Source organism: Bubalus kerabau, chromosome 18, assembly GCF_029407905.1.
Source record: "Bubalus kerabau isolate K-KA32 ecotype Philippines breed swamp buffalo chromosome 18, PCC_UOA_SB_1v2, whole genome shotgun sequence".
Classification (NCBI taxonomy): domain Eukaryota; kingdom Metazoa; phylum Chordata; class Mammalia; order Artiodactyla; family Bovidae; genus Bubalus; species Bubalus kerabau.
In genome coordinates this window covers 17,435,608-17,456,873 of record NC_073641.1, presented here as the reverse complement: position 1 = coordinate 17,456,873, position 21,266 = coordinate 17,435,608, and the positions used below count along the sequence as shown (strand labels likewise).

General features: G+C 40.7%; 1 long non-coding RNA gene across 2 annotated transcripts; it reads right to left on the bottom strand.

The window, feature by feature from the left end:
- Positions 1–1,002: 1,002 nt before the first annotated feature.
- Positions 1,003–3,706, bottom strand: LOC129633388 (uncharacterized). Of its 2 annotated transcripts, XR_008705049.1 has the most exons (4): positions 3,504–3,706; positions 3,201–3,345; positions 1,526–1,575; positions 1,003–1,177 (listed from the first exon to the last, which is right to left on the bottom strand). It is a non-coding gene; the product is annotated as an uncharacterized LOC129633388 (long non-coding RNA). The 2 variants fall into 2 exon arrangements; XR_008705048.1 differs by lacking the exon at positions 1,526–1,575.
- Between the last annotated feature and the right edge of the window lie 17,560 nt (positions 3,707–21,266).

Here is a 21,266-nt window from a genome sequence, read left to right as displayed (position 1 = left end):
CAGACATTAATTGTCTTACCCAAAGCTACATTGTGGGAAATTGAGGACCTTGTCCTTTATCTAAACACAACACACTTATTTGCTAATGTCATAGCAGGACAAGTTTCAGATCATTTTTATTTCTTCTTTTAAGACTTTGGTGTAAATTTGATCATTGAGATCAAATTTATATTTCCCTCAAAAGTGGAAGTTTCCAAATGAAAGATGATTGATCAATTACTGACCACATAAATCACTCATAGGCACTAGCTCAGACAGGCCCAGTTCATTATGTATCTTCTTGACAAAAAGCAAATTAATCCACCGGTTCTAAAAACCTTGTGCCAATCTATCTAAATCAATCAAGGCTAATAAAACATTAGCAGTAACAATGCTAATGAGCAAACTCTTTTCCTCATAAGGATTCTAAATTAGTCATGTATTTGAAACGGTATCAAGGAAGCAGTTCAAGACCCTTGATATATGTGATGTGCCCTGTCTAGTTCTCCAAACTCTGGGTGTGTCAGGAGTCTATCCGAAACATACAGAGTAGAGCTATGGGAGCCCTGATCAAATAATAAAGTCTTTAATCTTAAGATGTGGTACATATATACAATGAAATATTACTCAGCCATAAAAGGGAATGAAATTGTGCCATTTGCAGGGAAATGATGGATCTAGAGACTATCATACAGAGTAAAGTAAGTCAGAGAGAGAAAAGCAAATATTGTATAAGATTGTTTATATGCAGAATCTAGAAAAATGGTATAGATGGTCTTATTTGCAAAGCAGAAATAGAGACATAGATGGAGAGAACCAACATATGGATACGATAAGTTGTGATGAATGGGTGATTGGGATTGACATGTATACATTACTATGTATAAAACAGATCACTAATGAGAACCTACTTTATGGCACAGGCAACTCTACTCAATGCTCTGTGGTGACCTAAATGGGAAGAAAATCCAAAAAAGAAGGGATATATGCATACATAATGCTAAATCACTTTATTGTACAGTAGAAATACAACATTGTGAAGCAACCATACCCAATACAAATTAATTTAAAAAGTAAATAGTCTTTAATCCTAAGGGAAAATACTATAATTCCCTGCCCTACTCCACCTCAGGCATATAGAGAAGGTTCAGAATTGGAGGCTGCTGAAGCTGGGACTCAGGGGTGGCATCTCTTCTCACTTGGGAGGGAAAAACAAAGACCCAAGAGAGGCCTTGGGATAAGACTTGAAGGCTGAAACTCCTCTGGGAGTCTGTTCCCTGTTCTGTTACGTCTTCACTAAAGTGCTATGATTCCTTTGACATTGTTGCTAGATTAGCCATCTAATGCCTTGCTTTAAACAAGCTTATTGATCCACTGCAATTACTATGCCAAAGGGATACAGCCAGCCCAAAGCCATCACACCCACAGGAAATCAAGAGAAAAGCCATACCCCTACCATACTCTGCTCTCTTCTCCTCTGATTCTCTGCCAGGGCCCCCCCTTGACAGACCTAGAGGGTAAGGGTCTCCCGTGATGGGGTTCATACCTGTCAGATTCTTGGAGACAGAGAGCAGGATGGCAAAGAAGGTGATCCAGCTGGAGACAGATAGAGGCTAGGTAGTATATTTACTTTGAACTGAAAATCTCTGGCCCTTTCTACAGTGAGTGCCATAGGACTATGCTCTTAGAGGTCTTTACACACTTACAATCTGAGTATGAAATTAGATTATGTCATTGATCATCTGTATAGTCCTAAGCAAATTGTTATCTTCCCAAGCCTATTTCCTCATCTGAAAAATGAAGAAAATAATTGCTAATTTTCACTGTGTGTCTCATATATGCCAGGCACAGTTCTGAGAGTTTTAAATATTTATATATTGAATCAGTTCATCTTCACAACAACACTGTTATTATTATTCCCTTGGCTTCCCCAGTAGCTCAGCTGGTAAAGAATCTGCCTGCAATGTGGGATACCTGGGTTCAATCCCTGGGTTGAGAAGATTCCCTGGAAAAGGGAATGGCTACCCACCTCCCTGGGGAAGGGAACAGCTATCCACTCCAGTATTCTTGCCTGGAGAATTCCATGAACAGAGGAGCCTGGCAGGCTACAGTTCACTGGGTCGCAAAGAGCAACATGACTGAGCAACTTTCACTTTGACCTTCCTTTCTTACAAATAAGAAAATTAGGCAAAGAAAGTTTAGGAAAAATGCCCAACCACACACAGATAATCTAATAAATGACATAACCAGAAGGCAAACTCAAGAAGGTGAGCCCTAAAGTTCATTCTTTTAAGCATTATGCCATGCTGCATCACAGTAATGCTGCTGCTGCTGCTAAGTCACTTCAGTCGTGTCGGACTCTGCAACCTCATGACTGCAGCCCACCAGGCTCCTCCGTCCATGGGATTTTCCAGGCAAGAGTACTGGAGTGGGGTGCCATTGCCTTCTCCGACAGTAATGCTAGTATACCTGTTTATTTATTTATTTTATATTTTGTTTTTGGTTTTTTTTTTAATTTATTTTAATTGGAGGCTAATTACTTTACCTGTTTAATGAGTGAGTGAGTGAGTGAAATTGCTCAGTCACGTCCAATTCTTTGTGACCCCATGGACTGTAACCCGCCAGGCTCCTCCGTCCATGGGATTCTCCAGGCAAGAAAACTGGAGTGGGTACCCATTTCCTTCTCCAGGGGATCTTCCCGACTAAGGGATAGAAACTGGGTCTCCCTCACTGCAGGCAGACTCTACTGTCTGAGCCACCAGGGAATTCAAACGGTTCAAAAAATAAATACATGAGAGCAATTGGTGCTTGACATGTAGGGGGCTCACAAGAGACACTACCTAAAAGTAACCCTATCATTTTTGTAATTTCCCAAGATTTATTTTTCAATAGCTAGTCATAGTAGACAATGTTTAAAAGATTCCCCAAATCAGATTGCATCACCTTGGGGAAACGGCAGGAAGGAAAACAGTCTGGGAAACAAAATCATGAAGGTGTTCTTTCATATGTAAAAATATACTGAGACTTAATATAAACACCTAGAAGCCAGCTTAGGTCTGCTTTCTCTCCCAGGATGTGTCAGGACCAAGATCAAGAAAGTTACTGGCTCAAAAATGCTCATAGAGGGTTTAGTAGAGGAAAACGATTGCACTTCTGGGTTTCTGGGAAATGTAGCTCCCTCTTTTTGTTTCTGTAACTTGTGTTTCTGAAAGAATTCCCACCTTCTTTCTGAATTCATCTTCTTGGCTTTTATTCCTGCCATGTTACTGATGCATGAGACAAACCCAGGCTTCCTTCTATTCGAGAGGGAGCATCCTCCTTCTCATCGCTCCTCTTCCTCCTCTTGACTAGGAGGGAAGAAGATAGCTGCCAGAGAAAAAAGTTAAGGAGTTGCCTCTCAAAACTTGCTCTACCATAAATCACAGGAGAAAAGGAAAAGGAAATTCTAAAGACTCCCAGTGATTTCAACCCAGTTCCCTTAAAAACTTGGGGCCAAAAGCTAGCAACAAAGACTAAGCACTTACATTTCTGAATCCTCTAGGCTTAATATCTTCTTTGGGAGCTCTTCAGAGGTTTAACTGTAGCTGGTCAAGATCTGGGGATCTGGGGACTGAATTCAGTTATCTAATCGCATCTAAAAATGATTTACAACACACCATTCAAAACCTCCCTCATTCTAAATGCCCACATAGAATATTAACACTTAAAACACTTTGATCTATTGACCTAGAATAGACTGCCAGGTATTTTCCCAGCAAAGATGGGTTTATTCAGGATCAGCAGAGAAATTGCAATTCAGAATCTGTGGCCACAGTGAGCAAAATGCAAGTGCCCACCCACCAAGGAAAGGAGGTCTTTATACAGAAGAAAGGGAAGTTGGGAGGGTTGGAGTAGGAGGGTCCCTGGCTTATCTTGTCAGGAAAGAAGTCTTTTCTTTTTCTTGTTGTGTTTATTTATGATTCCAGGCTGTGAGGGGGCTTCCCCTGTCTGACTTACTTCACCAAGAATAATACCCTACAGGTCCATCCATGTTGTTGCAAATGGCAAAAGTTCATTCTTTTTATGGCTAATATTCCATTATATATATATATATATATATAACAAATAAACCCTATCTTCTTTATCCATTCATCTACTGATGGACGCTTAGGTTGTTCCCTATTTTGACTATTATAAATAATGTTGCTATGAACATTGGGGTGCATGTATCTTTTAGAATTAGGGTTTTCTTTTTTTTTTTTTGGATTTATAACTAGAAATGAAATTTTTGCTGGGTCACATGGTAGCTCTATTTTTAGTTTTTTTGAGAAACCTCAATACCACTTTCCACAGAGGCTGCACCAAATTAAATTCCCGCCAACAGTGCATCACCATTCCCTTTCTCCACACCCATATCAGCATCTGTTATTTGTGGTCTTTTGGATTACAACCATTCTGATAGGTGTGAGATAATCTCTCACACATTTCTCTGATGATTAGTGATACTGAGCATCTTTTCATGTGCACAGATTCACTTTCACAATAATATAGCTTACTCCATTTCACCCAACAGAACACTTCCAATCAAGAAAGCTTCCAGTTGTAATGACCTATTTGTTTCCCATCTTTGCTCTCAGTTCAGTTCAGTTCAGTCGCTCAGTCGTGTCCGACTCTTTGTGACCCATGAATCGCAGCACTCCAGGCCTCCCTGTCCATCACCAACTTCCGGAGTTTACTCAAACTCATGTCCATCGAGTCGGTGATGCCATCCAGCCATCTCATCCTCTTCTCATCCTCATCCCCTTCTCCTCCTGCCCTCAATCCCTCACAGCATCAGAGTCTTTTCCAATGAGTCAACTCTTCGCATGAGGTGGCCAAAGTATTGGAGTTTCAGCTTTAGCATCAGTCCTTCAAATGAACACCCAGGACTGATCTCTTTAGAATGGACTGATTGGATCTCCTTGCAGTCCAAGGGACTCTCAAGAGCCTTCTCCAACACTACAGTTCAAAAGCATCAATTCTCTGGCATTCAGATTTCTTCACAGTCCAACTGTCACATCCATACATGACCACAGGAAAAAACATAGCCTTGACTAGACGGACCTTTGTTGGCAAAGTAATGCCTCTGCTTTTCAATATGCTATCTAGGTTAGTCATAACTTTGCTTCCAGGAGTAAGCATCTTTTAATTTCATGGCTGCAAGCACCATCTGCAGTGATTTTGGAGACCAGAAAAATAAAGTCTGACACTGTTTCCACTGTTTCCCCATCTATTTCCCATGCAGTGATGGGACCAGATGCCATGATCTTCGTTTTCTGGATGTTGACCTTTAAGCCAACTTTTTCACTCTCCTCTTTCACTTTCATCAAGAGGCTTTTGAGTTCCTCTTCATTTTCTGCCATAAGGGTGGTGTCATCTGCATATCTGAGGTTATTGATATTTCTCCCAGCAATCTTGATTCCAGCTTGTGCTTCTTCCAGTCCAGCGTTTCTCATGATGTACTTTGCATATAAGTTAAATAAGCAGGGTGACAATATACAGCCTTGACATACTCCTTTTCCTATTTGGAACCAGTCTGTTGTTCCATGTCCAGTTCTAACCGTTGCTTCCTGACCTGCATATAGGTTTTTCAAGAGGCAGGTCAGGTGGTCTGGTATTCCCATCTCTTGAAGAATTTTCCACAGTTTATTGTGATCCAAACAGTCAAAGGCTTTGGCATGGTCAATAAAGCAGAAAGAGATGATTTTCTGGAACTCTCTTGCTTTTTCAATGATCCAGTAGATGTTGGCAATTTGATCTCTGGTTCCTCTGCCTTTTCTAAAACCAGCTTGAACATCTGGAAGTTCACGGTTGATGTATTGCTGAAGCCTGGCTTGGAGAATTTTGAGCATTACTTTACTAGCATGTGAGATGAGTGCAATTGTGCGGTAGTTTGAACATTCTTTGGCATTGCTTTTCTTTGGGATTGGAATGAAAATGGAATTTTCCAGTCCTGGGGCCACTGCTGAGTTTTCCAAATTTGCTGGCATATTGAGCGCAGCACTTTCACAGCATCATCTTTCAGGATTTGAAATAGCTCAACTGGAATTCCATCACCTCCACTAGCTTTGTTCGTAGTGATGCTTTCTAAGGCCCACTTGACTTCACATTCCAGGATGTCTGGCTCTAGGTCAGTGATCACAACATCGTGATTATTTGGGTCATGAAGACCTTTTTTGTACAGTTCTTCTGTGTATTCTTGCCACCTCTTCTTAATGTCTTCTGCTTCTGTTAGGTCCATACCATTTCTGTTCTTTATCAAGCCCATCTTTGCATGAAATATTCCCTTGATATATCTAATTTTCTTGAAGAGATCTCTAGTCTTTCCCATTCTGTTGTTTTCCTCTATTTCTTTGCATTGATCGCTGAGGAAGGCTTTCTTATCTCTCCTTGCTATTCTTTAGAACTCTGAATTCAGATGCTTATATCTTTTCTTTTTCTCCTTTGCTTTTCACTTCTCTTCTTTTCACAACTATTTGTAAGGCCTCCCCAGACAGCCATTTTGCTTTTTTGCATTTCTTTTCCATGGGGATGGTCTTGATCCCTGTCTTCTGTACAATGTCACGAACCTCTGTCCATAGTTCATCAGGCACTCTATCAGATCTAGTCCCTTAAATCTATTTCTCACTTCCACTGTATAATCATAAGGGATTTGATCTAGGTCATACCTGAATGGTCTAGTGGTTTTCCCTACTTTCTTCAATTTAAGTCTGAATTTTCCAATAAGGAGTTCATGATCTGAGCCACAGTCAGCTCCTGGTCTTGTTTATGCTGACTGTATAGAGCTTCTCCATCTTTGGCTGCAAAGAACATAATCAATCTGATTTCAGTGTTGACCATCTGGTGATGTCCATGTGTAGAGTCTTCTCTTGTGTTGTTGGAAGAGGGTGTTTGCTATGACCAGTGTGTTCTCTTGGCAAAACTCTATTAGCCTTTGCCCTGCTTCATTCCGTATTCCAAGGCCAAATTTGCCTCTTACCCCTGGTGTTTCTTGACTTCCTACTTTTGACTTCCAGTCTCCTATAACGAAAAGGAAATCTTTTTTGGGTGTTAATTCTAAAAGGTCTTGTGGGTCTTCATAGAACTGTTCAAATCAGCTTCTTCAGCGTTACTGGTTGGGGCATAGGCTTGGATTACTGTGGTATTGAATGGTTTGCCTTGGAAATGAACAGAGATCATTCTGTCGTTTTTGAGATTGCATCCAAGTACTGCATTTCGGACTCTTTTTTTTACCATGATGGCTACTCCATTTCTTCTGAGGGATTCCTGCCCACAGTAGTAGATATAATGGTCATCGGAGTTAAATTCACCCATTCCAGTCCATTTTAGTTCACTGATTCCTAGAATGTCTACATTCACTCTTGCCTTCTCCTGTTTCACCACTTCCAATTCTCCTTGATTCATGGACCTAACATTCGAGGTTCCTATGCAATATTGCTCTTTACAGCACCAGACCTTGCTTCTATCACCAGTCACATCCACAACGGGGTATTGTTTTTGCTTTGGCTCCATCCCTTCATTCTTTCTGGAGTTATTTCTCCACTGATCTCCAGTAGCATATTGGGCACCTACCAACCTGGGGAGTTCTTCTTTCAGTATCCTATCATTTTGCCTTTTCATACTGTTCATGGGGTTCTCAAGGCAAGAATACTGAAGTGGTTTGCCATTCCCTTCTCCAGTGGACCACATTCTGTTAGACCTCTCCACCCATCTTGGGTGGCCCCACACGGCATGGCTTAGTTTCATTGATTTAGACAATGCTGTGGTCCGTGTGAGCAGATTGACTAGTTTTCTGTAAGTATGGTTTCAGTGTGTCTGCCCTCTGATGCCCTCTCGCAACACCTACTGTCTTACTTGGGTTTCTCTTACCTTGGACATGGGGTATCTCTTCAAGGCTGATCCAGCAAAGTGCAGCCGCTGCTCCTTATCTTGGACGAGGGGTATCTCCTCATGGCCACCCCTCCTGACCTTGAATGTGGAGTAGCTCCTCTCTTCCACACACAGAAGCAGACTTTTAAATAACTTTAAATAATCAAGCATTGGCACCTCCACTTCAGGAATGACCAAATGATCTGGAGGCCCCCTGTGATGCCAAACTTGACTTTCTCCTGGTTGAAATGGGAGGGATTGGCAGGCTATTTGAGCATATTGGCACTCGTAACCCTTGGTTCAGATGGTAAAGAATATGCCTACAATGCAGGAGACCCAGGTTTGATTCCTGGGCCAGAAAGATGCCCTGGATAAGGGAATGGCTACCCACTCCAGTATTCTCTCCTGGAGAATTCCACAGATAGAGGAGCCTGGGAGGCTACAGTCCAGGGGGTGGCAAAGAGTCGGATGCAACTAAGCGACTAACACAGCTATCTACACTATTATCAGACAAGGCAAGTTAGAGGTTCTGCTCAAAGGATATTCAAATTCCTGAGACTGAGGACCCAGGAATCTGCTGGCTTTTTATTTCTTCTCTCCTAGTGGTAATTCCTAATGGTAGTATTACAATTCTAAGTATTGAATTAAGACCTGATATGTTTCAGTTCTGAGTCAAACACTCAGCTACATGTATGTAAGGATTAAGTCAGAAAGGGAAAGAAATTTTATCCCAGGCTAAACTCTATGTCAGTTAAAATTATGCCAGGAGATTCTCAGCTTCAGATGCACATGGTAAGTTTTAAGGAACTTCATAAAAATACAAACACCCAACCCCCATCCAAGCCTACTAAAGCTTGACCATCAAGGATATTACCAGGCAGACATTAAGTCTTTAAAGAAATAATAATAAGGTGAAAAGCCACTCGACATATAATTCCCAAGTACGGCATAGTTAGGGGCCACTAATGTAGCCAAAATTTCTAAGTGTACACACCTCCCTGTCTCCCCATTTCATCAGTATTATCAAAATGTTGCAAATCAAAATGTCCCCTGTACTTTGTAACTACAACTTAGGCAGTGACTCATGATTAAAGCTTTTTCCAGCCCTAACAAAAATAAATAAATAAATAAATAAACGAACAAAAGTACACAGAATTTTATCATACTGCCGGCTGCAATATACTTTATTACTATGTCGTGTGAATTTCATATCTTTGGGCTTCAATATTCGTGTCTATTTATTTTTGCAATCGTTTTACATCTAGACAGAATGAAAGCATCATTATTTTTGGTATCCTGGTCATGTCTCATAGCCCTGAGTAGAGCAGATGTTTGTAAGAACAAATAATGAGAATGGTCTGTGGAGGGAAGATGAAGGGAAAAAAATGCTGCTAAGTTTTCCCTTATGCAAGTGAAATGTAAAGATACCATAAGTATGTAAGTGCTGCTTTATTAAACACCGAGAATTGAAATTCTTTTTTTTTTTTTTTTGCCTTGAAGGCTTAACTGTTTCTCTTTAGACTTGTGAGTGTACCTCTTGTAAAATGTAAAATCTGAAAACTTGAATATTTCACATGAAAGTATGAAACAAATAAATTACACAGTTAAATGAATCATTCGGAACTTTTCATCTCTCACTGGCCTTCTAAATTTAATCTCCAGTTGGAAGTTGAACTCATAAATTCTGCAAAACTTGACAATAAAACTATTTAGCCATGTATCAGCTACTCATTCATGACTTTCCTCCTCTTAAACTTTTGAATATCAAATATTTAAAACTTAAAAAACCTACCAGTTTGAAATTTGAATTTTAATTAAGTCTAAAGGTTCTGAATGTTTTACCTTCCACAAAATATTCTTTTAGAATATGTGTTGAATGATTGTTTGAAATATGAAAAAGTGCAATTGTATATATAAGTTGGTTAATGGGCTTCCCTTCCTGATGGTAAAGAATCTGTCTATGATGCAGGAGACATAGGTTCAATCCCTGGGTTGGGACGATCCCTTGGAAAAGAGAATGACAACCCACTCTAGTATTTTTGCCTGGAGAACTCCACGGACAGAATCACATGGGGGACTAAAGTCCATGCTCCTAAGTAACAAGTTGGTTTAATATTTAATAAATTCTACTACCATATTAAAAAAAATGAAGATTACATCCAAATCTCTGGTCAATGTGTTACCAAACCCAGGTCCGGCTGCTTGTTGCTCAAAGGCCATTAAACAGGCCAAGCTGGTGGTAAGGAAATTTTGCTTTATTTTGGATGCTAGCAAATGAGGGTGAGGGAAGAGGGCAGACACCAGTTCAAAGATCAACTCTTCCTACTGACAATTAGTGGATAAGAGCATTTATAGACAGGGGTTGGGGGGCTACATGCAGAAACAGCACAGTCAGCTCTTACAAGCTCTTGAAGTTGGTCATCGGTGGTCAGACCAGTGTCATCTTGATTGTCTCAAGTACAGTTAGTCTTCAGATCCAGGATTGGTTTGTTCCCAGTTGAAGCCAATTCTTGGAATTATGGCAATTTATGCCATGGCTACAGTCTGTTCATCATGTTGTCAACTTCTTCCACCTGGTGGGAGTTTCCATATCTATAAAACAGCTTATAGGATATGGCTCAGAACATTATCTATAACACTTCAGGAGGAACTAAAGGTCCTTGACTATGCTTAATGACTGCATAATTATTATTTGGTTTCCTTTGACTGTTTTCCTTTGTTTCTGCATGTTCTCATGTCTCTGATTAAACTAGCTTGCATGCTAACTTGCTTTGCTGCTGCTAAGTCGCTTCAGTCGTGTCCGATTCTGTGCGACCCCATAGACGGCAGCCCACCAGGCTCCCCCTTCCCTGGGATTCTCCAGGCAAGAACACTGGAGTGGGTTGCCATTTCCTTCTCCAATGCATGAAAGTGAAAAGTGAAAGTGAAGTCACTCAGTCGTGTCTGACTCTTAGCAACCCCATGGACTGCAGCCCACCAGGCTCCTCCATCCATGGGATTTTCCAGGCAAGAGTACTGGAGTGGGTTGCCATTAACTTGCTTTAGCTGTGTCCAACTCTTTTGGACCCCATGGAGTCTAGCCTACCAGGCTCCTCTGTGCATGGGGATTCTCCAGGCAGGAATACTGGAGTGGGTTACCATGCTCTCCTCCAGGGTATCTGCCAACCCAGGGATTGAATCATTGTCTTTTATGTCTTCTGCTTTGGCAGGCAGGTTCTTTACCACTAGTGCCACCTGGGGAGAACCTGATGAAACTTATTCTTTGGCAAAAGCTTTTCCTACAGACAAAAGGCAGGCTGAGGACATGGGAGTGGGGCAAGGACCACAGAGTTCTGCACTGTTTCAAGCCCGCATTTTGCATTAGCCCCAAGAATTTCCTTCTAAATTTCCTTCTCCATCTAATTAACCCAGTGCCCATTAATGACACTTCTCAATTAGAATCGAACACCAGACATTTGCAAAAACCTGCCTTATATGGTCCAAATCAAATCACATAAATCACTTTGAATGAACCAAGCAAAGGAGGAGCAATCTTATTGTGGCAGACAACCATTATTTTTTACTATGTAACCATGCAAAATAATCAATGATTTTAATATTTCACATCTTGACGAGTGCTATATTTTGATTTTTTGTTTGTTTCTTTGACACTTTGTAGGCATAAAAAATTCTCACAGAAAACATGTTAAAAAATACTTATTTCAGAGGCAAGAGTACACAATGGAGAAAAGACAATCTCTTTAACAAGTGATTCTGGGAAAACTGGTCAACCACTTGTAAATGAAAGAAACTAGAACACTTTCTAACACCATACACAAAAATAAACTCAAAAAGGATAAAAGATCTAAATGTAAGACCAGAAACTATAAAAACTCCTAGAGGAAAACATAGGCAAAATACTCTCCGACACAAATCACAGCAGGATCCTCTATGACCCACCTCCCAGAGTAAAGGAAATAAAAGCAAAGATAACAAATGGGACCTAATTAAACTTAAAAGCTTTTGCACAACGAAGGAAACTATAAGCAAGGTGAAAAGACAGCCTTCAGAATGGGAGAAAATAATAGCAAATGAAGAAACTGACAAATAATTAATCTCAAAAATATATAAGCAGCTCATACAGTTCAAAACCACAAAAATGAACGAATCAAAAAATGGGTCAAAGAACTAAACAGACATTTCTCCAAAGAAGACATACAGATGGCTAACAAACACATAAAAAGACGATCAATATAACTCATTATCAGAGAAATGCAAATCAAAACCATTATGAGGTACCATCTCACACTAGTCAGAATGGCGGCTATCCAAAAGTCTACAAACAATAAATGCTGGAGAGGGTATGGAGAAAAGGGAAGCCTCTTACACTGTTGGTGGGAATGCAAACTAGTACAGCCACTATGGAGAACAGTGTGGAGATTCCTTAAAAAACTGGAAATAGAACTGCCATACAACCCAGCAATCCCACTGCTGGGCATAAACACTGAGGAAACCAGAATTGAAAGAGACACGTGTACCCCAGTGTTCATTACAGCACTGTTTACTATAGCTAGGACGTGGAAGCAACTTAGATGTCCATCAGGAGACAATGGATAAGAAAGCTAAGGTCAGATCAGATCAGATCAGATCAGTCGCTCAGTCGTGTCCAACTCTTTGCAACCCCATGAATCGCAGCACACCAGGCCTCCCTGTCTATCACCAACTCCCAGAGTTCACCCAGACTCACGTCCATCAAGTCAGTGATGCCATCCAGCCATCTCATCCTCTGTCGTCCCCTTCTCCTCCTGCCCTCAATCCCTCCCAGCATCAGAGTCTTTTCCAATGAGTCAACTCTTCCCATGAGGTGGCCAAAGTACTGGACTTTTAGCTTTAGTATCATTCCTTCCAAAGAAATCCCAGGGCTGATCTTCATAATGGACTGGTTGGATCTCCTTGCAGTCCAAGGGACTCTCAAGAGTCTTCTCCAACACCACAGTTCAAAAGCATCAATTCTTCAGCGCTCACCCTTCTTCACAGTCCAACTCTCACATCCATACATGACCACAGGAAAAAACATAGCCTTGACTAGACGGACCTTTGTTGGCAAAGTAATGTCTCTGCTTTTCAATATGCTATCTAGGTTGGTCATAACTTTCCTTCCAAGGAGTAAGCGTCTTTTAATTTCATGGCTGCAGTCACCATCTACAGTGATTTTGGAGCCCAGAAAAATAAAGTCTGACACTGTTTCTACTGTTTCCCCATCTATTTCCTATGAAGTGATGGGACCGGATGCCATGATCTTCATTTTCTGAATGTTGAGCTTTAAGCCAACTGTCTCACTCTCCACTTTCACTTTCATCAAGAGGCTTTTAAGTTCCTCTTCACTTTCTGCCATAAGGGTGGTGTCATCTGCATATCTGAGGTTATTGATATTTCTCCCAGCAATCTTGATTCCAGCTTGTCTTTCTTCCAGTCCAGCATTTCTCATGATGTACTCTGCATATAAGTTAAATAAACAGGGTGACAATATACAGCCTTGACGTACTCCTTTTCCTATTTGGAACCAGTCTGTTGTTCCATGTCCAGTTCTAACTGTTGCTTCCTGACCTGCATAAAGATTTCTCAAGAGGCAGATCAGGTGGTCTGGTATTCCCATCTCTTTCAGAATTTTCCACAGTTTATTGTGATCCACACAGTCAAAGGCTTTGGCATAGTCAATAAAGCAGAAATAGATGCTTTTCTGGAACTCTCTTGCTTTTTCCATGATCCAGCGGATGTTGGCAATTTGATCTCTGGTTCCTCTGCCTTTTCTAAAACCAGCTTGAACATCAGGAAGTTCACGGTTCACATATTGCTGAAGCCTGGCTTGGAGAATTTTGAGCATTACTTTACTAGCGTGTGAGATGAGCGCAATTGTGTGGTAGTTTGAGCATTCTTTGGCATTGCCTTTCTTTGGGACTGGAATGAAAACTGCCCTTTTCCAGTCCTGTGGCCACTGCTGAGTTTTCCAAATTTGCTGGCATATTGAGTGCAGCACTTTCACAGCATCATCTTTCAGGATTTTATACACAATGGAACATTACTCAGCTATTAAAAAGAATGCATTTGAATCAGTTCTAATGAGGTGGACAAAACTGGAGCCTATTATACAGAGTGAAGAAAGTCGGAAAGAAAAACACCAATACAGTATATTAACGGATATATATGGAATTTAGAAGGAAGGTAACAATGACCCTATATGCAAGACAGCAAAAGAGACACAGAGATAAATAACAGACTTTTGGACTCTGTGGGAGAAGGCGAGGGTGGGATGATTTAAAAGAATAGCATTGAAACATGTTTATTCAGTTCAGTTCAGTTCAGTCACTCAGTCATGTCTGACTCTTTGCGACCCCATGAATTGCAGCACGCCAGGCCTCCCTGTCCAACACCAACTCCTGGAGTTCACTCAAACTCACGTCTATCAAGTCGGTGATGCCATCCAGCCATCTCATCCTCATGTTTATTACCATATGTGTAATAGATCGCCCATCCAGGTTAGATGCATGAGACAAGGCACTCAGGGACAGTGTGCTGGGACGACCCTGAGGGATGGGATTGGGAGGGAGGTAGGAGGGGAGTTCAAGATGGAGAACATACATACACCCATGGCTGATTCATGTCAATGTATGGCAAAAACCGGTATAATATTTCAAAGTAATTAGCCTCCAATTAAAATAAATAAATTAATTTTAAAAATACTCCTTTCTGGTTTGTTTAGTTTGTTTATTTACATCCTTACTATGCTTATAAATAATTTATGAACTAGAGACTAGAAAGCTCTTCAAGAAAATTAGAGATACCAAGGGAACATTTCATGAAAACATGGGCTCAATAAAGGACAGAAATCATATGGATCAAATAGAAGCAGAAGATATTAAGAAGAGGTGGCAAGAATACACAGAAGAACTATACAAAAAAGATCTTCATGACCCAGATAACCATGATGGTGTGATCACTTACCTAGAGCCAGACATCCTGGAATGCAAAGTCACATGGGCCTTAGGAAGCATCACTATGAACAAAACTAGTGGAGGTGGTAGAATTCCAGTTGAGCTATTTCAAATCCTAAAAGATAATGCTGGTAAGGCTTCCCTGGTGGCTCAGATGGTAAAAGTGTCTGCTTGCAATGTGGGAGACCCGGGTTCAATCCCTGGGTTGGGAAGATCCCCTGGAGAATGAAATGGCAACCCACTCCAGTACTCTTGCTTTGAAAATTCCTTGGATGGAGGAGCCTCATAGGCTACAGTCCATAGGGTCACAAAGAGTTGGACACAACTGAGTGACTTCATTTTTTCACTAATGCTGTTAAAGTGCTGCACTCAATATGCCAGCAAATTTGGAAAACACAGCAGTGGCCACAGGACTGGAAAGGGTCAGTTTTCATTCCAATCCCAAAGAAGGGCAATGCCAAAAATTGTTCAAACTACTGTACAATTCCACTCATCTCACACCCTAGCAAAGTAATGCTCAAGATTCTCCAACTGAGGCTTCAACAGTATGTGAACTGAGAACATCCAGATGTTCAAGCTAGATTTAGAAAAGGGAGAGGAACCAGAGATCAAATTGACAACATATGTTAGATCATGGAAAAAGCAAGAGACTTCCAGAAAAACATCTACTTCTGCTTTATTGATTACGCCAAAGCCTTTGACTGTGCAGATCACCACAAACTGTGGAAAATTCTTAAAAAGATGGGAATACCAGACCACCTGACCTGCCTCCTGAGAAATCTGTATGCAGGTCAAGATGCAATAGTTAGAACCTGACATGGAAAAAAGGACTGGTTCCAAATTGGGAAAGGAGTACGTCAAGGCTGTATATTATCACCCTGCTTATTTAACTTATATGCAGAGTACATCATGTGAAATGCCAGGTTGGATGAAGCACAATCTAGAATCAAGATTTCCAGGAGAAATATCAATAACCTCGGATATGCACATGACACCACCGTTATGGCAGAAAGTGAAGAGGAACTAAAAAGCCTCTTGGTGAAAGTGAAAAAGGAGAGTGAAAAAGCTTGCTTAAAACTCAACATTCAAAAAACTAAGATCATGGCATCTGGTCCCATCACTTCATGGCAAATAGATGGGGTAACTATGGAAACACTGACAGACTTTATTTTTTTGGACTCCAAAAAATATGGACACCATCACTGCAGATGGTGACTGAAGCCATGAAATTAAGACGCTTGCTCCTTGGAATAAAAGCTATGGCAAACCTAGACAGCATATTAAAAAGCAGAGACATTATTTGGCCAACAAATATCCGTCTAGTCAAAGCTATGGTTTTTCCAATAGTCATGTATGGATGTGAGAGTTGAACCATAGAGAAAGCTGAGTGCTGAAGAATTGATGCTTTTGAACCGTGGTGTTGGAGAAGACTCTTGAGAGTCCCTTGGACTGCAAGGAGATCAAACCAGTCCATCCTAAAGGGAATCAGTCCTGAATATTCATTGGAAGGATTGATGCTGAAGCTGAAGCTCCAACACTTTGGCCACCTTATGGGAAGAACTGACTCCTTGGAAAAGACCCTGATGCTGGAAAAGATTGAAGGCAGAAGGAATAGGAGACAACAGAGGATGAGATGATTGGATGACATCACTGATTCTATGGACATGAGTTTGAGCAAGTTCTGGGAGTTGGTGATGGACGGGGAAGCCTGGGGTGCTGTAGTCCATAGAGTGTCAAAGAGTTGGACACCACTGAGTGGCTGAACTGAACTGAACTGAACTATATTCATAAATAATTTAAGGTAGCTTTTAAAAATACATACAATAGAATTTTTTTTTTTAAAAAAAAAAGGTCTGGAAAAGAGATAATAACATCAAGATGGTATGTTAGAATAGAATAGAAACTCTATTGCTTAGAGATAGACCAGGAACTAGCTCTGAACTTTCCAGCAGCCAAAACAAGGAGAAAAAGTATAAGTTATGTTTCCCACCCCGCCCCCGCAGTATGTTATGTGACCCCATAAAATAAAAACACATTAGTTGAGTCATATATTATGTGACATAACAGAGGTGTTAGCAAGCCTACTATGGCAATTATATTGCAATATGAATGTATCAACTCAATACATTGTACAGCTTAAACTTACAGTGTTGTTCTTTAGTCACTAAGCCATGTCCAAATTTTTGTGACCCCATGGATCATAGCCTGCGAGGCTCCTCTGTCCATGGGATTTCCCAGGCAAGAATACTGGAGTAGGTTGCCATTTCCTTCTCCTGGGGATCTCCCCAATACTGGGATTGAATACGCATCTTCTGCTTGGTAGATGAATTCTTTACCACTGAGCCACCTGAAAAGCAACTTACACAATATCTTATGTCAAATACAGCTCAATTAAACAAACAAACAAACACCAATTGCTAAAAAAAAAAAAAAAAAAATTCCTAAAACTAAGTCCTGTGAGACAGTCTTGCCATGAGTCCTTATGTAAAAAATTGTATGAAATGTAAATAACAGGATTCCCAACAACAATCCTGCAGTAAATGCAAAATAAGACACTCAGGACTTTCTAACAAAGTCCCTCAAGGCAGGTCAACAAAAATGCAAGGCAAAAACAAAACCCAGTTGATTAAGAGCACTTGGTAAGAGAGGGGTATTAAAATAATACAAGCAATACAAGCAAGTAGCCCTCTCTTGTCTACCAACTCATCAATTCATTTTGTAGGATCTAGCAGTTCTAATGAGGTGGATGAAACTGGAGCCGATTATACAGAGTGAAGTAAGCCAGAAAGAAAAACACCAATACAGTATACTAACGCATATATATGGAATTTAGAAAGATGGTAATAATAACCCTGTATGTGAGACAGCAAAAGAGACACAGATGTATAGAACAGTCTTTTGGACTCTGTGGGAGAGGGAGAGGGTAGGATGATTTGGGAGAATGGCATTGTAACATGTATAATATCATATAAGAAACGAATCGCCAGTCCAGGTTCGATGCAGGATACAGGATGCTTGAGGCTGGTGCACTGGGATGACCCAGAGGGATGGTACAGGGAGGGAGGTGGGAGGGGGGTTCAGGATTGGGAACATGTGTATACCCATGGCAGATTCATGTTGATGTATGGCAAAACCAATACAATATTGTAAAGTAATTAGCCTCCAATTAAAATAAATAAATTTAAATTAAAAAGAAAAGAAAAGTAGTTGGACTGTATCCTTCAAGAAACACTCCATAAATTTGTGAGTGGTTGTGAATTGAAGACATTATTTTCTAACAAGTAAAGTGAAAGTCGCTCAGTCCTGTTGGACTCTTTTTGACCCCATGGACTATATAGTTCATAGAATTCTCCAAGCCAGAATACTGGAGTGGGTAGCCATTCCCTTCTCCAGGGGGTTTTCCCAACCTTGGGATCGAACCCAGATCTCCAACATTGCAGTTCTTTACCAGCTGAGCCACAAGGGAAACCCATGAATATTGGAATGGGTAGACTATCTCTTCTCCAGGGGATCTTCCTGATCCAAGAATTAAACTGGGGTCTCCTATATTGCAGGCAGATTCTTTACCAAGTGAGCTATCAGGGAAGCCCTCTAACAAGTAAAAAGAAAAAAATTTTTTTCTAGCAAGTAAAAATATAAGTAAATGATTCAAAGTTTCTCAACAGATCTTTTTATCTAAAAGTTCCTTTTATCTAAAGGTTCCCTTTAGACAAAATATCAGAAGTAACTGATATTTTTACCAGAGCAAAACCTTCAGATGCACCACTTTGCCACATTCAGCTCACTCCAGACATGTGAAATGACATGGTAACTTGATCCTCACCTGTTCTCTTACCCATACTTTACAGTAAGAGCAAAGATGTGCGTGCGTGCTCAGTCGCTTCAGTCATGGTCAACTCTTTGTAACCCTGTGGACTGTAGCCTGCCAGACTCCTCTGTCCATGGGATTCTCCAGACAAGAATACTGGAGTGGGTTGCCATTTCCTTCTCCAGGGGATCTTCCTGACCCAGGAATTGAACTCTCTGTCTCCCGCATCTCCTGTATTACAGATGGATTCTTTACGTGCTGAGCCACCTGTTAAGCCTCCAAGAGGAAAGACAGATTATTTGAAACATTAACACAAAAAGAAAAAAGATCCAACACCCCACTTACCCTCATTTTTCATTTGGAATTAATTTAAAAAGTAACAGAAAAGCTATACCATAGATGCAACTGTTCTTACCTCTCTGGGCTATTTGGTGCCAAACCAGTCATGTGTAGCAATTCACAAAGCTCTAGGACCAGATGGTAAGGGCACAGCTTGCTTTGCAAAGCACTAGAAAGTATTATCACAGCCTTGTGGTCCATGGGCTACCCAACATTTGTCCTGCCTACAAATAAACACAAGTACAAGCCCTACTCATCAACAGCTCCTACAATGGACCACTATCTTTTGTTGGCTCCCCCTCAGGCCCAAGTCTAGATCCCGATTTGTCTCAGAACAAATAATTATGCCCAAGCTTACTAGGCAAGTACTACTTTCACAATAAGCCAAAGGTAGAAGGGAGATTTGGAGAAGGCAATGGCACCCCACTCCAGTACTTTGCCTGGAAAATCCCATGGGCGGAGGAGCCTGGTAGGCTGCAGTCCATGGGGTCGCTAAGAGTTGGACACGACTGAACGACTTCACTTTCCCTTTTCACTTTCATGCATTGGAGAAAGAAATGGCTATCCACTCCAGTGTTCTTGCCTGGAGAATCCCAGGGATGGGGGAGCCTGGTGGCTGCCATCTATGGGATCACACAGAGTCAGACACAACTGAAGTGACTTAGCAGTAGCAGAAGGGAAATTTGATTGAGTCAGTTTTGGTAATCTATATTTTTTTTACTGAAACTTGCCTTTCTTCCAGCCCAAAGCAACTGGGCTCAACAACTTAAGCTTTACTTTGAAATGGGATGCTGGTTGATTCCAAAAAGTTATTATAAAATTACCACTTACTGCCCAGGAAGCAATCTGAAAGAGTTGTAAACTCAGGGTAATTCCAAAAGTCAGTATTTCCAGCTCATCAGCCCAGTGTTAGGAGTGCTTTCTCACTCGGTGTCTTGGAAGGAAATATAGATGCACTCAGCAGGAATTTTGAAGGAATTATTTATTCACAGAAGTGAGGCGAGGGTTAAGAACACACAAGGAACTCGGAGAGCACTAAGGGATTAAAGTAACAGAAAATTATCTCCACCTTCAGGCCCCAAAAGAGGGTAGAGAAGAAAGCCAGTGTAACCAAAGACACACCAGAACTGCAGGACTTGTCATCTCAGAAGGAAATATCCACTGCTGGAATAGATAGAGCTGAAAGGAGAGGTGTGGTGACAAAGAAACACCGACACTGTGACCTCTTTCTCCTGTGACTCTATTGTCTGCTGGGGAAACTGCCTGTTGCCATAACTTAACTAAAAGTCAAGGGCAGGGAGCTTACTAACCCAGCCTAGAAGAGAACAGGCAAAAAAAATGGGCAGAGGGTGGAGAAGCTTAAAGACCTTGCAAATCAATGTCATTTCTTAGGCTTCCATGGAGAGATAAGGACTGCCTTGGAAGTCCTGTGGATGCAATTGGTGTAAGGTCAAAGGCACCCAGATAATCAACACTGTGTCTAAAATGCATAACTATTCTTGGTCTCCTTCTCCCTCAGGGGGAAAAAAACACCTTTACAGTACGAAACAGAATTTTTCACTGATGGTTCTGAAATTACTTGCTGATATCATAAACTGATTTCCAAAGGGAAACATTTTTATATCTCTCCTGGAATGGCAGAGCACTACTTGAGAATACTAGAAATGTGAGGGTGGCCAGCAACACACCCCTCAATTCCATGCTAATGAAAAAGGGAGAAAGATTATTCAATCCAGCTATACCCTGATCCTTATTATAGACTTGAGTTTCAATTCCTTTTAATTGATGATGCACAGAGAACCTCATTTAATTATTTGGGAGGATAAAGGAGTAAAAACAAGGGAGAGAAGCTTGATGGAAGGATGTTAGCAAAGATTCTTCACCTACATACCACCATTTTAACATCCGAAATGTAATTTGCACATATTCAACAAGGAAACATGTTTCAGAAAGTAATTTAAATTTAAGCTAAACAGCTGCTCTGCAACAAAAGCTATCCTCCAAGCATTTTTTTTTAAAATGTTAAATATAAGCTTGGAAGAACAGTTCCTAAAACATCCCACAGCATACACTGTTAATGAAAATTATATGTTGTGGTGGGTGTGGTGATATATACTCACCCAATATTGCTCCATATAAAGAAAAAGGAAACTAAGGTCAACAATAATAATTCTAAAACATAAGAATTAGTCCAGAAACCTATGAATACCCAGGCTAAAAGTTGGACAGTAAACGGGAGTATTCCTTTTACCAGCAGATAAGAATACCCTAGAAATCTATAT